This window comes from Hemitrygon akajei, chromosome 15 (assembly GCF_048418815.1).
Source record: "Hemitrygon akajei chromosome 15, sHemAka1.3, whole genome shotgun sequence".
NCBI lineage: Eukaryota > Metazoa > Chordata > Chondrichthyes > Myliobatiformes > Dasyatidae > Hemitrygon > Hemitrygon akajei.
The window spans coordinates 42,826,221-42,844,280 of record NC_133138.1 but is presented as its reverse complement, the minus strand read 5'-3'; the positions used below and the strand labels follow the sequence as shown (position 1 = coordinate 42,844,280).

At 44.4% G+C, this 18,060-nt stretch overlaps 1 long non-coding RNA gene across 1 annotated transcript in view; it reads right to left on the bottom strand.

Annotated features, from left to right (window-relative positions):
• Positions 1-204: 204 nt before the first annotated feature.
• The window catches only part of LOC140739291 (uncharacterized), a 28,692-nt gene continuing 10,836 nt past the window's right edge, over positions 205-18,060 (bottom strand). The window contains exons 2-3 of the long non-coding RNA XR_012101595.1: positions 565-707; positions 205-468 (exon numbers count right to left, since the gene is read on the bottom strand). This is a non-coding gene — a long non-coding RNA (uncharacterized lncRNA). The remainder of the gene's footprint in view (positions 469-564; positions 708-18,060) is intronic.

Here is an 18,060-nt window from a genome sequence, read left to right as displayed (position 1 = left end):
AGTCCATAGAAATGTGGAACCAAATGTGAGGGGGGCTTTGGGGTTCTAACATTTTCTGTCATTCATTCTTTGGGTTTTTGTTCTGTTTTGTGGATGTCAGTGAAGAGTAAGAATTTCAGGTATACTGTATACGTTCTCTGATAGTAAATGGAATCATTACACTATTGAGTAGGAATGCAGAGAAGCTGAAGAAGACTTTGAGACTGTGCTCGGGATCTTTATTTTGTGCATAGACATCGCATGCTAAGACATGTTCCTGTACATCTTTAAAGTGTGGCTCCAGTTGAGCACCTCCAAACAAACAGGTTCAAGAATAAAGATACATCTGAGTAGACCATCACCTGGATCTGCTCCATTTTGCTCTTGGGGTTGGTGCACCATCAAGTCTATATTCCAGCAGATGGGTGCCACCAATCTAGAGCTGGGAATTAGAGTTGAAGGGTTTGCTTCCCCATTGGGTGCTTCAAGCTGTTGAGAGAGGGTATATGGTTTTGAATTTTTGACCTTGGGCAGTAAGTAATAAGGAAGTTAAACTTATTAAAGAATAGAGACTAATATGCTTGCCTCGAATTCTGCATCCTCGGATCCTGAAAGTTCCTGAAAGTGATTTGTCCATACCACAAATGGATGATTGGACCCCTCCAACCATTGCCTCCACTCCATCAGTACCAGTTTAATGACCAACAATTCCCAATTCCTGTTTCCTTCTGCAGGGAGAAAGACATTTTGATTAGAAGGCACAGGGTTGCATTTTGTGGTCTGAGGCAGGTTATTGGGACAAGGTGGCTCCTACTCTTATGTCCCATGCGTCGACCGCCACCAAGAAAGCTAAGTCAGGGTCCAGTGGAACTAGGATACGTATGTGCAGATGTGAACCTTTGATTTATCTCTGCAAAGGCCACCTCAGTAGATTTCTTGGTGAGGTTGGTGAGCCACTGAATTGAAATTGCAGATGAACAGCCTGTAAAAGTTGGCAAAGCCTAGAAACCACTGGAATTGGTTCACAGAGGTGGTTGCAGCCAATTCTGCATGGGCTGGGTCTTATCCGGGTCCATTTGTAGGTTCCTATGAGATATAACAAACCCAAGGAAGAGACTGTGGATACATGGAATTTGCTCTTCCTGAGCTTGATGAATAGTTCATTCTCGAGAAGCCATTATAGAACCTACCGGACATGCTGACTTTGGTCTTGAGTGGACCAGGAGAAAATGAGTATATCATCTTGGAAGACAAAGATAAAGTGGTGCAGCATCTCCCAGAGCATGTCATGATAGAGGCTTGAAATACCAGTGCAGCGTTTTCCAACCCAAAAGGCATGACCCGGTATTCATAGTGACCCATAGGTATGTTGAATGCCGTTTTTCATTTGTCTCTCTCACAGAAGCGGATTAGGTTGTAGGCACTACAGAGGTCCAATTTGGTGAATATTATAGCTTCCCTGGAGAATCTCAAATGCTACATTCATGAGAGGGAGGGGATACTAGTTTTTAATAGTGATCTTATTTTGCAGCCTATATCTATGGAGAGACTTAGTCCACCATCCTTCTTATCGGCAAAGAAAAACCTGGCCCCAGCGGGAGATATGGATAGTTGAATAAACACAGATGCCAGAGCTTCTTGGATGTAGTCCTCCTTGGTTTTTCTCTCTGGGGCCAATAGAAAGTAGAGCTGTCCTCGAGGAGGTCAAGTACCCGGTAGTGTGGTGATGGCACAGTGCTAGTCCAAGTGAGGCGGTAGAGTAGGGGCCTTTTTTCTTGCAGAAGTACAGAAGGTTCACAGGTAATTTGGGAGGCATGTTGGAGGTTGTCTCAGAAGTAAACAGACAAGGCATTTCATGAGGTAACTTGGAGGTGTCTTAGGCCCCTTTTACAGGCATTTCTTTTTGCACTGGTTTGACCAGCCCAGAATGATGCCGGTTGTCCAATTGACTCTCATGTTGTGGGATGACAGCCAGGGATGATCCAGAATGAGTGGCATTCCTGGGGAGCAAATGAGATGAAGCTAGGTTGATTCTACGTGCTGGCAAAACTTGAGCTTGAGTGGGGCTGTTTGGTGGTTTATCTTCCTCGGCTCCAATAGTCTCCCATCCAGGGCCATGGCAACACACAACTGGTTGAGACATAAAATGGGGAATTTTAATTCAGTCCAAGGTCCAAAAAAATTACACCCCCCCCCCCCATGCCAGAGTTCTTAAAGGCATCTCAGGAATGTTCTTAGTCTCCTTATGAAAGCAACATGGAGAGCACCACTCCAGATGGAGATGAACAGGGAACGAGCCAAGAGACCATCAAAGCCCTCTCCGTAATGGACAGTCCTGGGAGTTTCCTAGCACCTTGGGACAAGAGGTCCAATAATGTCCAGCCTCTTCACAGTTAATGTAGCACCTCTCCCTCTTTCTTCTCTTTCTTTTGATTTGAGAGAGCCTGGTTCAGCCTATTTGCATTAGCTCCTCGAAGGCTCAGATTGGCAGCAGTCAAGGAGGAGTCCTAGCCCGGGGAATAGGAGAGGATGGAGGAGAGTCAGGGGGAGAGTCTTTTCACATTAATCCCCTTTGTCTATCCCTTCTCCTTTCCATTAATTGGTTATTGAGTTGAATCATCAGGCCCGTAAAACTCTCTCGATCATCCACCGGGTCTCAGGCCATAAGAGCATCCTTTCGCTCAGTACTCAATTCCTTATAGACTAGGGTGGTTAGTGCTTCCATATTCCAACTGCTCTCTGCAGCCAAGGTACAAAACTCTATGAAATAATCAGCCACAGAATGATTCTCCTAACACAAGTTGAGGAGCTTTATAACCCACTCATTTCCTCCTGAAGGGTGATAGACCATCCTCCTCAAAACCTCTGTAAAGAGATCTGCGCAGGCACTGACAGGCGAATCCTTCTCCCAGAGTGCATTGTCCCAGGCAAGGGCCAGTTACGACCCCACAACCATCAGGCTCCTGAGTAAAGGGGATCACTTGCCCATCCATTGAGATGTTCCCACAACCAATGCCAAAATGACAAACAGCAGTACTAGAAATGGGACTCTTACAATTGTGCACTGAGTGTTCAGTATCAAGTATTTAAGTACAGAATTTCCATGAAGGAAATTGGCAGCCTGCATCTTAAAGGGACAGTGCCACAAACCACACTCCAGGGGAATGGAGCGCTGAAACTCGGATGTCTGCTGCTGTTCAGTTGGGACCATGACACCAAGTCCCTTTTAAATCTTTCTCCTCACACCCAAAATCTATGCCCACGAGTTTTTTTGTGTCCCTGGACTGAGGAAAAGTCTGACCATCAATCTCGTCCAGATCTCTCATGATTATGAACATTTCTATAAGGTCACTCCTTATTCTCCTCCATTCAATGAAGTAAAGACCTAGCCTTGCCTACCTCTCCCTATCACTCAGTTCCCCTAGTCTTGGAAACATCCTCATAAAACTTTACTTCATTCCTTCCAGTTTAACCACATTATTCCCATAACAGGATGACCAAAACCATACCCCGTACTCCAAGTATGGTTTCACAAATAATATATACCACTGCAACGTAATGTCCTAACCTCTATACTCATTGTCCTGACTGATGAATACCAACACATTACACAGCTTTATCATGCCCCTGTCTAGCTGTGATGCCACTTTCAATGAACTGTGCACTTACGTTCCTACTTCTCACACTTCCATTACATTCCCTGGAGCCCTACCATTCATAGTATAACTCCTACACTGTTTGATTTTCCACAGTGCATTACTTCACATTTATCCGTGCTGAAATGTATTTGCCACTCCTCAACTCACTTCCTTAACTGATCAAGATCCCCAATAATCTACGATGATTTTCTTCACCAACAACAGCACCTCCTAATTATGTGTCATTTGCAAACTTACTGATCAAATCTAATCCATTCTCACCCATTCCAGTTGTATAAGTAATGAACGACCAGGATCCCACACCAATCCATGTGGCATGCCACAAGTCTCCTCTCTCCATTTTAAGAAACTCTTCAACACCACTCTCTGCTTCCTACCTCTGAGCGGGTTTTCAGTCCAAACTTTATTAGGGGATTTATCACATCAACGTAATTTGTAAACTTCAGCAGATTAAAAAACAGGAGGATATTCATCCACAAACCAAATGTATATGTTATTCCAACAGCTTCAAGCAGCTCTTATGAGGTTTACTGCAGCCAGTCACCTATTACCCCAATTGTTGGAGGTATACCTACACCTGCAGTTTAAGAACTTCCACACATCTCCATCTATCCAACAACATTCCACTTCATCTTTATTCAATCTCATGCCCCATACTGGCAATCACCAGAGATGTTTTATCTCCATCCATTTACCATTCATTCACCTCATTAGGGGATTGCAGGTGCAGAGGGTCAATAACTTTAAATTCCTATGCATTATCATATCAAAGGATCTATCCTGAGACCAGCATATATGTGCCATTACAAAGAGGGCAGAACAGTGCCTTTACTTTCTGAGAAGTGTGCGTAGATTCAGTATGACATCTAAACTTTTGACAAACTTCTTTAGATGCACAGTGGCTGGGTGCATCATGGCCTGGTATGGAAACACTAATGCCCGAGAATGGAAAAACCTACAAAATAGTGGGGCAGGATGTCAACATGTTCTCATCAAATTAGAACACTAATTGAGGATATTTTGCCTCATGCCTCCTATAGCTTATGTGTCTATATTTCACAGAGTACTGTAAGAGGGACAATGGGTCGGCACTTCATAGTTTGTGAGATCTGAATTGATAATATGATGAATACTTGAACAGCTATACTGTATATTGATGTTTGAAGGACTGCTTGAGGATGGTGAAGTTTTGAAGGAATGCAAATGAGGAGGGGTTTGCAACTTCATGTCAGGTGGATGAACTAATGGATTTTAGAAGAAACTAGCCATAATGAGCACTTACAAACAACCTAATCTGCAGTCTGCATTGTTCCTGTTGCATTGCATGGATTAACTTTCTCTTCACACATCACTTTCTCATCTCTTTGTGCCCTGTGTTATTTGAAGCAGGTGTACTGTACGCGCGTTTCGCTCATTCTGCCTCCCCTAGGGAATCTAATGTATGGTGCAGGACACTGCTGCTTGTTCATAATGGGCGTCAAGCACAAACTGAGTGGGCTTCCAGCATTCATATAGTCTGTAGTTGATATGTAAATAACTCAGGATCGATTACTGCAAAATGAAGCTGTTGAAACAGAAATAGTACTGTTGTTTAGTCATATCAAAGTAGCTGATCTGATGTCTACATTCAATGCTGAGGTTTGCTTCTCTCTACTGTTTTAGCCCTGGATGGCCAAGAATACAGACGCTGAGCTCTGTTGCTCTGGCAGATGCTCTGTGTACAACGGATAGTTACAAATCTACCAGAGTTAGCACTTAAGATATCTACAATTATGAAACATCCAGACTTTTCTTCAATGGTTATAATTATATCGTACTTGTTTCCTAAATAACAGCATCACTATTGTGAAGATAGTTCTCTCTAGGAAGCAGCTGTGAAACTGTGACATTTATTGCCAGATTTGCATGATATCCTTTCCACTCCTGTTTAGTGTCAGCAGGCTCTCATTTTGGTTTCAATAACAAGTTTCAAAAGTCTGACAAAATTTGTGTACCTTCAGTGCAAATCTCACATATCTATTCTTACCACTGTTGAACAATTTCTGTATTGAAATTGCAAGGATCTTGCTGAAGATTTTCCAGACTGACATGAAGTGTGTAAGTTAAAGGATGCATGTGTTTCCAATGCACAGACATTTCTGTTACATTTAATCCCTTTACCATTTCCACACCTGCCAGTCAAAGGAGTTCAATCTCTCTTTGGTGTCTAACTTTACTGCACTTCATAAATACACTCAGTGGTTATTTTGTTAGGTGTGTGTTAATCATCTAGCCATAACACAATGCGTAAAAGCATGTAGATGTGGTCAAGAGGTTCAGCTGTTGTTCAGACCAAACATCAGAATGAGGAAGATGTGTAATCTAAGTGACTTAGACCATGGAATGGTAGTTTGTGCCAGGTGGGGTGGTTTGAGTGTCTCAGAAATCACATTTGTATGTGATCCTGATCTCCTAGGATTTTCACGCAGAACAATCTCTAGAGAATGGTATGGAAAACAAAAGAATTCCAGTGAGTAGCAGTTCTGTAGGTAAAAATGCTTTGTTAATGGGGGAGGTCAGAGGAGAATTGCCAGACTGGTTCAAGCTGTCAGGAAGGTAACAGTACCTCAACTAACCACACATTACAAGAATGGTATGTAGAAGAGCACCTCTGAATGCACAGCACATGAAACTTTGAAGTGGATGTGTAACAGCAACAGAAGCCCACCAACTAACACTCAATGCCCACTGTATTATTAGGTACCTCCTGTACCTAATAAATTGGCCACTGAGTGTATGTGTAAAATTATTATTTGTAACTCATATCTCTGTACTTTTAGTTTTAAGAAATGCCTTTGATACATTAATTTTTTCAACCTTCAAATATAATAGATATAATAGCAAAGTACTCATTTCTTCCATGTGCAATCCGATTTTTATCTCCACCATTGTAGCTGGTGACAACAAACTGGATATTCCATTTATCAAATCACCCTTGGTTATGGAACAAACACACCATTCTTGGGGTGACTTTCATTTTAAGTATATGCGCTTTCATATCACGTTTTTCCTGGTATTAGGATACAGAAGCTGATTCACTTGGGAAATTTTAAAATGATAGTGAATGATAGGGATATGAATCACTGGCCAGAAGTCCCTTCATTAAGCTATTTTTAATCAAAACTGAAAATGCTGGAAACTGTCACTTTCTAAGTGACTAAGTCACATTCACTTTGTGCAGATCCAAGGGGGAGCCTAAAGGCAGTCACATGCGGCCAAGCAGTGGCTGCCTTTTTGTCAGATATGTGCAACGTTGTTTGCTTCAGTCATGCGCAGGCCCACTCCCCAATTTCTCCTGCAGTGTACCAACAATAGCTTTGGTGCTGCTGCTTGAATACATGCTGAACTTAAAAATGTCATCATCCCTGCAAGCAATTTCTACCCTCCTGTCACCTTCATGTGGTCCATCTTTGACTCTTCCCTTCCTTTTATGGATCTTTCCATCTCCATAAGACATTGGAGTAGAATTAGGCCATTCAGCCCATTGAATCTGCTCTGCCATTTCAGGGGATAGCCTATCCATTGACATGCACGACAGCCACAGATTCCCACAAATACCATGATTATATTGCACCTTGCCCAGTGCAAGGATTCTGTTCCATTCTCTCAGTTGCTAGAACCTCTGAAATGTCTTTCTTCTTTCAGAACCGTGGCTTTCCCCCTACCACAGAACGAGAGAGAATGAGCAATTTCAATTTCCTGGGTGTCATCATCTCTGGGGACTAACCTGATCCCAACATATCGATGCAGCTATAAAGAAGGCAAGTCAGCAGCTATATTTCATTAGGTGGTTGAGAAGATTTGTATTGTCAGCTAAAGCACTTGGAAGTTCCTATAGATGTACCGTGGAGAGCATTCTGACTGGCTGCATCACTGTCTGCTATGGGTGGGGGGGCGTGCAGGAGGGCAATGCTACCGCACAGGATTGACGTAAGCTGCAAAGAGCCGTAAAATTAGTCAGCTCCATCATGGGTGCAAGCCTCCGTAGTATCCAAGACACCTTCAAGGAGCGGTGCCTCAGAAAGGTGGCGTTCATTATTAAGGACCTCCCCACCATCACCCAGGCCATGCCCTCTTCTAATTGTTACCATCAGGTACGAGGTACAGAAGCCTGAAGTGATACACTCAGTGATTCAGGAACAACTTATTTACCTCTCCCATCGGATTTCTGAATGGACATTGAACCCGTGAAAACTACTGCACCAGTTTGTGTTTTTGCACTACTTACTTAACAATTTACTATACATTACATGCATATATGATTACTGTAATTTACTGTTTCTTTCTATATTATTGTACTGCTGCCGCAAAGTTAACACATTTCACAACATAGCCTGATTCTGATTCTGCTAAGTGCAAGATGAAATATTTGGGAAAGCTAATAAGGTTAAGATACACCAAATGAATGATAGGACTTTAGGGATACTTAAGAACAGACAAGCTCATCTTGCCTATGCTTTATCTGGTTCCATCATATGACCTACCAGTACCTGACTTATCTCTCCCTCTCTTTTCTATCTACTGACTATCATCCATCTACACCCTGGATCCTGATAAAGGGATTCAATCCAAAACATCAACTGTTCCTTTGCCTCCACAGATACTGCCCGAGAAGACACTGGACAGGCAGGATATGATTTTCTCAGAGACGGTTGAAATTCAGAATGTGTTGTCTGAGTCCAGTGTTCAGTTTCCACTTGCGTTTCATCACAGAAACATCTAGAGCATCGATGTGTGTGGAAGCCTGAAGGTATCTTACATCTCATCGTTTTGTGGCTTTTGATCAGATGTAATAGGCATTTTTAAGATCAACAATTTCCCCAGGTTAGTTTCATGAGAATGTCTTCTTTCATTACCCAGTGATCATCGAAATCCAAATCTTGTTAGCTCTTAATTCCAACTAATTTTTATCACCTTGATTGGCTGTCAGGACACTGAAGCACGGACCCAATTGCAGACCAAGTACTGTACTGAGTGGCAAATCTGGGGGGGGGGGGGGCAACAAAGTCAGCATCAAAGTTCAGGCGGAGATCAAAAATTCCAGAGAAATCCAAAAACCGGAATCGGGAAACAGGTGGAGTCGATATTCAGACGGACAGAGTACAGATACAAATGCTGGAACGGCTCAGGAAAACTCACTGGCACAATCTGGCAACAAACAGGTGAAAACACAGGACTGAAATACAGTGAGCAATAAACAGAGAGGCAGATGATAGATGAAGCACAATGAGATATAAGTGGGAACAAAACAGGTAATAATGAGAAACAGGTGAGAGACGGAGTACTCAGTAATACAGGGGCCAGAGTAGAGCAGGAGTGGGGACAAGAGCACATGGCAATACAAAACCACAGACTGACGGCTAGGGGAAAACACATAAAAGACAGTTCAACTGGAGGTACTGACAGTACCCCCCCCCCCCCTACAGATGCCTCCTGGCACCACGGCAGATGGGGAGCTGGATGCTGGCGATGAAAGTCCCTGATGAGAGAGGGGTCTGGATTGCTCCTCTGGACCGTAGCCCTTCCAGTCCACAAGGTACTGGAGGCAACCGCCCCAGCGACGAATGTCCAGCAGTTGACGCGCTATGAAGGCCTCTGACTCATCAATGAGCCGTGGGGGAGGGGAGGGGTTGGGGGACAGGACTTGGGGTGGCTCATGAAAGGCTTGATGCTGGACACATGGAAGGTGGGATGAATGCGGCAGAGAGTGGAGAGGGGCTTGAGACAAACGGCTGATGACTTTAACAATGGGAAAGGGGCCAATGAAGCGAGGAGCAAGCTTGCAGGAATCCACCTTGAGGGGCAGGTCTTGGGTTGGAAGCCACACACGCTGTCCCTGGCGGTAACGTGGAGCCTTGGAGCGATGGCAGTCAGCTTGATGCTTGATCCTAGCAGAGGCACAGAAAGGCAGAGCGAGTGCGCCTCCATGTCTGCTGACAACGGCGGATGAATGCCTCGGCAGACAGAACGCCAACCTCCTCCTCCTGGGCAGGCAACAGTGGAGGTTGGTAGCCAAGGCAGCAGTTGAAGGGGGACAGACCGGTGGACGAGGACGGATGAGAGTTTATGATGTACTCGGCCCGGGGTAGCTGCTGACTCCACAAGGAGGGGTTCTGGGAGACCAGACACTGCAATACAGTCTCTAGCTGTTGGTTGGCCCGCTCGGTCAGGCCATTGGTCTGTGGGTGGAATCCTGAAGACAGACTCACAGAGGCACCCAGATTACAGATTGCCCTCCAGAAGTTGGATGTGAGTTGAGAGCCCCTGTCTCTCACAACACCTACAGGTAAGCCATGTAATTTAAAGACATGCAGTACTAGTAATTTGGCTGTTTCTTTGGCCGAGGGGAGTTTAGGTAAAGGAATGAAGTGTACAGACTTGGAGAAATGATCAGCTACTGTGAGAATGGTGGTATTACCATCTGATGGGGGAAGACCAGTGACAAAGTCCAGGGCAATGTGGGACCAGGGTCTTTTGGGGATAGACAGGGGTTGTAACAGACCAGCGGGTGACCAGTTAGATTTCTTGCCTTGAGCACAGACCGAGCAGGCTGAGACAAAGTTGCAGATATCATCTCCCATGGAGGGTCACCAGAACCACTGACTGATGAAGGCCTGAGTACACTTGGTTCTAGGGTGACAGGATAACCGGGAAGAATGACCCCACTGCAATACCTGTGAGCGGACAGAGCTGGGAACATAAACCCGGTTAGTGGGGCATTGACTAGGGGCTACCTCGCTCTGCTGAGCAGCTTGCACCATGGCTTCGATATCCCATTGCGCTGCACCCACGAGACAGTGAGCAGGGAGGATGACGTCAAGTACTGCAGGGGTCTCTCGAGGAGGGAAATCTTCGGGAGAGGGCATCAGGTTTTCCATTCTTGGAACCGGGGTGGAAGGACAGAGTAAAATTGAATCTTGAGAAAAACAAGGACCAGTGAGCTTGTTGGGAGTTGAGACGCTTGGCCGTAGGGATATATTCCAGATTCTTGTGATCAGTCCAGACTAACAATAGCACCTTTGCTCCCTCCAGCCAATGGCTCCACTCCTCCAGAGCTAGCTTCTCATCCAGCAGCTCCCGGTTTCCGTTCCGTGGGAGTGAGGCAACGAGAGAAGGCTCAGGGGTGTACCTTCTCATCCTTGGTCGAGCACTGAGAGAGAACAGCTCCTACACCAATGTAAGACGCATCCACTCCCATAATGAACTGCCGGTCGGTGTTGGGTTCAATCAGGTTGGGGGCAGAGGTGAAACGTTCCTTCTCTGACCAACAGCAGGGGTCCAGGAGAATCTGATAGCCGATGAGGTAAGAGCAGTGAGTGGTGCAGCCAGTGTACTGTAATTTCTGATGAAGCGGCGATAGATGTTAGCAAAGCCCAAGAAGCATTGCAGCTCCCGACAAGTAGAGGGTAGGGGCCATTCGACCACCGCCTTGATCTTCTGTTGGTCCACCTGAACCAACAGGTTTACAGAAAACCCTTTCTGTAGGGTTTTCCATTCAGCTGATTGATGTTTCCATACCAGGCTGTGATGCAGCTAGTCAATATACTCTCCACCGCACATCTATAAAAGCCTGAAATTACATACCCCAGGAAGGAGATGTATTGCAATGAAATTCACATTTCTCAGCCTTCACAAAGAGCTGGTTCTCCACAAGGCACTGGAGAACTCTGCAGACGTGACCTGTGTGTTCATCAAGGGACTTTAAAAAAAAATCAAAATGTCATCAAGATACACAAAAACAAATTGGTACAGTATGTCCCTGAGAACGTCATTTACCTGGGCTTGGAAGACGGTGGGAGCATTGGTGAGACCAAATGACATGACCAGATACTCGTAATGTCCTGAGGTAGTGTTGAGGTGGGGGTGCGGACAAGATGTTAGGCATTACGGAGATCAGGCTTCGTGAAAACTGAGGCTCCTTGCAGTAGTTCAAATGCCAAGGTCATGAGTGGAAGGGGGGTAACAGTTCTGAACAGTGACTTCATTCAGTCCCCGGTAATCAATGCATGGATTCAAGGAGCCATCCTTCTTTTCAACAAGGAAAAAACCGGCACCAGTAGTGGAGAAAGACGGCCAGATGATGCCTGCAGCCAGGGACTCTTGCATGTACTTACGCATGGCTTCTGTTTCAGGTACGGACAGGGAATACAGGCAGCTGTATTCCCTAGGGGAGATGTGCCAGGCAAGAGGTCAATGGCGCATTCATATGAACGATGAGGCGGCAGGGAAGTGGCCTGAGACTTGCCTTGAGGTCCATGTATTCAGGAGGGATGGCACTAAGGTCTGAAAATTCCTCGGGCTGGAGACAAGGGGATCTGAGCGTGGCAGAGGCAGTGGGAGTGACAGAATGGGCTCCAGCCTACAATCTTGCCGCTGAGCCAGTCATTGTGGGGGTTGTGTCTGAGTAACCAGGGATGGCCCAGGACAATGGGAGCTAGAGGAGAGTCAATAACATAAAGGGTTAACTGTTCACGATGGTTGCTGGATAAACAGAGACTCACCGGGGTGATGTTAGCCAATCTTTGACCATTCAAAGCGCTGGCCATTAATGGTGACTGGAGAGCAGATGTGGGTAACCCCCACTGGGCAGCCAAGCTGGAAATCAATAAAACACCCCTCCACTCCAGAATCGACCAAGATAGAGACTGCTTGCCGTTGGACACCCCACTCCAGAGAACTAGGTATGAGATTGAGTGGCATTGAGGAGGGCCAGACAGGGGTCACGATCACCAATACTCCTCGTCCTGCTGGTGAGCGCTGGCTTTTACTGGGCAGGTGGAGATGAAGTGGCCTGGTTGGCCACAGTACAGACAGGAATGGGTGCTGATTCTCCTTTGTCTTTTAGTCAGCGTCAGGTGGGTACAGTCAACATGCATAGCCTTGGGCTCTGGAACAGGAATTATAGATGGAGATTGTAAACAGCAGGGCAATATAGACTGACAAGGAGCTTGGAAATCTCCAGTGCCCCCAGGGGCCCTCTGTAACCCCCTCCCTCTGCAGCACTGCTGAAGGCAAACATCAACATGGATGGCCAAATCCACCAGGGCTTCAAAAGTGGCAGGAAGGTCCTGGGTGACCATCTCATTTTTGATATCTTTGGAGAAGCCATTCAGGAAGGTGTCGTTCTGTGCCTCCAAGTTCCAGCCACTGGAGGTGGCTAGGGTGGGCAGCCTCTCTCCCATGTTTGGAACGATCAAACGCTTTTCTCATCTCCTCAGAAAATAACCAGAAACAAATGCATAAAGGGGAGCCTGCCTCCCAGATGGCTGTTCCCCATTCTCTCATCCAACCAGACAGTTGGGTGATGACATAGGCTACCTTGGCTCGATCAGTCAGAACTGTTGGTTGTAATTCAAAAATGAGGGTGAATTGGGAAAAAGCAGCAGGTACTGAGCTCACTTAAGTACTTTTCTAGAAGAGGCAGACAGGGCTCTTGGACAGGAGGAGTATGTGAGGACATGGAAGGCAGGGCAGAAGATGCAGTCACAGAATGTTGGTGGGCGCTCTGGGACAGCTGGAGTGACTGAGTCTGGGCCACAAGATCAGCTACATTGGCAGAAAGTGACTCAACTGCCCTGAACACAGACTCCAGCTGGTTCTGGAGTCTCACCAGCATCACCCTGTTGTTCCAGGATATCTCTCAGACAACTGGGGTCTGCTGGATCCATTCTGGCCAGATTGTACTGTCAGGACGCTGAAGCAGGGACCTAATTGCAGACCAAGTACAGTTCACACAGTGATATTTAATGAGTAGCAAATCCGGGGGGGGGGGGGGGGGGGGGGAGGGTGGAGTGTGCAACAAAGTTCGGGCAGAGATCAAAAACTCCAGAGAAATCCAAAACCAGAATCAGGAAACAGGCAGAGTCAATATTCAGACAGACAGAGTTCAGAAACAAATGCTGGAAAGGCTCAGGAAAACTCACTGGCACAATCTGGCAACAAACAGGTGAAAACACAGGACTGAAATACACTGAGCAATAAACAGAGAGGCAGGTGATAGGTGGAGCACAATGAGACAGGAGTGGCAGCAAAACAGATTAATAATGAGAAACGGGTGAGAGACAGACTACTCAGTAATACAGGGGCCAGAGTAGAGCACGAGCAGGGACAGGAGCACATGGCAATACAAAACCACAGACTGACAGCAGGGGGAAAACACACAAAAAGACAGTTCAACTGGAGGTACTGACATTGGCATAAGAAAAAACAATGTTGCAAACAATTATATTATTATAGCTCATGACATTTGTTAAATTATTTGCTACCTATCAGAATAAGCTTAAAAAGACAAAGAAAAAACCATAACCACGAGAAATTCTGCAGATGTTAGAAGTCCAAAGCAACACACACTTAAAGCAGCAGGAAGCATCTATGGAAATGAATAAACGGTCAATGTCGACTTTTGTATGTGTTGTTTTAAAAAGAAAATCTCTTGTTCTGGAAATGCAGGAGGCAGATTCAGTTTTGCTTCCTCAAATTTTTTTTCGAAATGGTAGAATAGGTAGATGAGGAAAACATAATGTCAAACTTCATAAAGAATACTGGTAATGCTGGACGACCTCAGCAAGTCAGGCAGAATCCATGAACAGTCGCCATCTCTGGCAATGTTTCATCCATACATGCTACCTGACCTGCTAATTTCCTTCAAGATTTGCAGCATCTGCAGTGTCTTTTGTGTACAGTCGCATTAACCATGGTATGATAAAACATTCCACCGGCCAGAGCAGCACACAGCAGTATAAAACACACGTGATTACACTGGAGAGGTTTCAGCTGAGACTGATTAGAATGTTGTCTGGGATGGAATGTTTCACTCCTGAAGAGAGATTCTCTGAAACAAACAAACCGCGCCTGTCTGATATATCAATAAGATCACATGTATCCTGTAGTGTAGTATACAGCTGTAGCCTATGCAAGGTTTTATGAAGTTTTACCACATCCTCTCCTGCTTTTATATTCTATGTCATGGTTAATGAAGAATTATACACGAAGTCTAGGTCTTGGTGTTTGCTGATCCAGTTTACCACATTATCATCCAGATCATTGATATAGATGACAAATAATAATGGACTCAGCACCAATCCCAATGGCACACCACTAGTTCCAGGCCACCAGTCAGAGAGGCAACCATCTATTACCACTTTCTGGCTTATTTCCATGAAGCCAATGTCCAATCCAGTTTACTTCCTCATCTTGAATGTCAAGTGACTGAACCTTCTTCACCATTCTCCCATGTAGGAGCTTGTCAAAGACCTCACTTCGGGAACATCCACTGCCTTGCCTTCATCAACTTTTCTGGTAACTTCCTCAAAAAAACTCTACAGAATTGGTTAGACATGACCTACCACACACAGAGTCATGTTGACAATCCCTAAGCAACCTCTTTGTCTGGCCCATTAGATTACCTTCCAATAACGTTCCCATTACTGATATCAGGTTCACCGGCCTATACAGTCAATTTCTGGCTAATTCTTATAACCTTTCTTAAACAACGGAACAACATTAGCTCTCCTCCAATCCTCTGCTCACCCGTGGCTAAGGATGTTTTAAGTATCTCTGCTAGGGCCCCTGCAATTTCTGCACTCGCCTCCCACAGGATCCAAGAGAACCCATTCTCAGGCCCAAGGGATTTATCCACACTAGTTTGCCTCAGGACTGCAAACAATTCTGTAATCTGTATAGGGTCCAGGTCCTTAGTGCCCTGATTTGTCTCACTTCTATAGTCTCTGTGTCCCTCCTCCAAGTAAATATAGGTACAAAAATTCCATTTAATATCTCTCCTATCACTTTTTGGCTCATGCATAGATTACCACTCTGATCTTCCAGACAATCAGTTTTGTCCCTTGCTATCCTTTTGCTTCTAATATATCTGTAGAAGCCCTTAGTATTCTCCTGCACCTTGTCTGCTAGGGCAACCTCATGCATTCCTTTAGCCCTCCTGATTTCTTCCTTAAGTGTTCTCTTGCATTTCTTGTACTCCTCAAGTACCTCATTTGTTCCTCCCTGCCTATACTTGCAGTGCACCTCCTTCTTTTTCTTAACCAGGGCGTTAATATTTCTTGGAACCAACATTCCCTAAACCTGCTATCCTTGCCCTCTATTTTGACAGGAACATACAAACTCCGTTGTCTCAAAATTTCACTTTGAAGGCCTCTGAGTTACCAAGTACATCTTTGCCAGAAAACAACATGTCTCAATTCACACTTGCCAGATCCTTTCTGACACCATCAAAATTGACCTTTCTCCAATATGGAATCTCAACCTGTGGATCAGACTCACCTTTCTTCCATATTTACTTTAAAATTAATGGCATTAGGATCACTGGATACAAAGTGTTTCCCTACATAAACTTTTCTCACCTGCCCAGTCTCATTATCCAATAGGAGGTCAAGTATCGCACACTCTCTCATTGGGATATATGTACTGATGAAGGAAACTTTGCTGAATACATTTGCCAACCTCTATCCCATCTAATCCTTTTACAGTTTGGGAGACCCAGTTAAAATTACCTACTATAACAACCTATGCTTCTTGAAACAGTCTGTGATCTCTTTACAAATTTGCTCCTCTGAATTGCATGGACTATTGTCTATAATATAATCCCATTTATGTAGTCACACCAGTCTTATTCCTCATATTCTACTCATAAAACCTCACTAGGTGAGCTCTCCTGTCTGTTCTGTCTGAGGACTACCTTGACACTTTCACTGACTATAATGCCACTCCCCCCCCCATTTTAAGTCCTCCCATTCTATCACATCTAAAACAATGGAACACTGGAACATTGAGTTGCCTGTTCTGCCTCTCCTGCAATCAAGTTTCACTAATAGCTACAATAACATAATTCCACATGCTGATCCATACCCTAAACTCACCCGCCTTTCCTACAAAACTCCTTGCATTGAAAAATACTCAGCTCAGAGCATTAGTCCCACCATACTCAACCTTCTGTGCTTAGTGTGTACTCCACTGCAAATTCTCTTCAAGGTCTGCCAACTTACTTATTTTCAACAAGTTATTCAACAAATTCCAACAATTTATTTTCCTGTTCTTGGATAGGAATTTTGGAGGTCACTTCTCATCCACTTTAGAAGGAAAAATGAAAGAGCAGATTATTATTATTATTTAAATGGTAAACATTTTCAGCACATTCCACACCTGTTGCATGGTTGTGATTCTTTTGCCTCTATAGATGCTTCTCGACTCACTGAATTTCTTCAGCAGTTTATTTTGACGCTGCAAAGTTGTTTCATGTTTCCATTAATCATCACCGTTACAATTCCTCAGCCCAACCGCAAACTCAGGTTGACTAAGTATGATTATTTTCAGCAACATTTAAATCTGTAGCTAATAAAGCGAAAGGCACTTCTGTAAATTACTATTTAATTCATTTTAGGACTTCTACATTTTAGAATTCATAACCTTAGATACTAAATCTGAAATTGAAAAATGTTGCTTGCCTGGAGTATAAAAGCAAAGGTAATGTAAAAGTTATAGAGCAGTCATCATCAAGAGGCATACTGGAATAGATTCAAGAGATTGAAAGCTTTGGCTTAATCTTGTGTTCCTCGATGAACCTGGACATTAAATTTAATCTGCTTGTTTGACTGTTTTAGTGACCACCCCTCCTTCAACCCCCCCCCCCCCCACCACCTATTTTTCTTTCCATCTCCCTCCTGTTTCTATTCACCTACCACCCAAACATTTCACTCACTGAATATGCTGCTCCACCTGGTTTCATCTGTTCTTACTTCTCACCTAATAGTTCCAGTTATCACTTTCTTTATTCATCAAATTCCAGCAATGGTGCTCATTGTATTCCTGTTTATCACCCTCCAACAGCTGAATCCGCCTTTGATCACTCCTCACCCCATCCTTTACCTCTTTCCGGTCTGTCAAATTGCCCCATCAGACCCATTCCCCTCTTGTGCCAAGATAAGGCACCTCAGGGTGGAGGAGCAATACCTTATATTCCATCTAGGTAGCTTCCATTTGATGACATGAATATCAATTTTTCCCTCCAGTAAAAAAATTCTCCTCCCCTGCTTAACTCTTAATTCTCCCTCTCCACTCTCATTCCTGATGCAGGATCTTGACTCAAAATATCTACACCACAAACCTTTGAGTTCCTCCAGCATATCATTTGATGCTCTAGATCTTGTGTCTCCATATTAATTTCTAATACTGGCATCCAAAGCATATGTTAAATTCTGGAAATATTTAGTAATTCAGGCTACATCAGTGGACAGAGAATCCTTGTAACTTCCAATGTTCGATTGACGTCAGTGGAATTGTAGTACAGAAGCTGAATGTAATGAATATCTGTTAATGTACTGGGTATTTAGCACATGAGCAAGGGCAAAGGGATCCTACCACTAAATAT